The sequence below is a fragment of the Egretta garzetta genome, unplaced genomic scaffold, assembly GCF_000687185.1.
Source record: "Egretta garzetta isolate BGI_Z169 unplaced genomic scaffold, ASM68718v1 scaffold94, whole genome shotgun sequence".
Taxonomy (NCBI): Eukaryota; Metazoa; Chordata; class Aves; order Pelecaniformes; family Ardeidae; genus Egretta; species Egretta garzetta.
In genome coordinates this window covers 4,253,784-4,254,037 of record NW_009259683.1, presented here as the reverse complement: position 1 = coordinate 4,254,037, position 254 = coordinate 4,253,784, and positions in this window count along the sequence as shown.

Genomic DNA, 254 nt, shown 5'->3' with positions numbered 1-254 from the left:
GAAGGTGCCACATTCGACTTTTTCACTCTAAGCTGTGTCTGAGAAGATATTGAAGAGGAGCTATCAGCAGCTGGAACTTGCAAGCCATGCTCAACTTTTCTCTTTTTTTGCACATTAACTACGTGCTGACAACTTCTCAAGAATTTGCTCAAAATGAGCAACATCTCAAGCTTCTAGTCAGATATTTGGGATGGCCATCTTCTCCAGTAAGTTTACTTTTATTTTTGAATTACAAGAAGTAGCAATTCCCTACA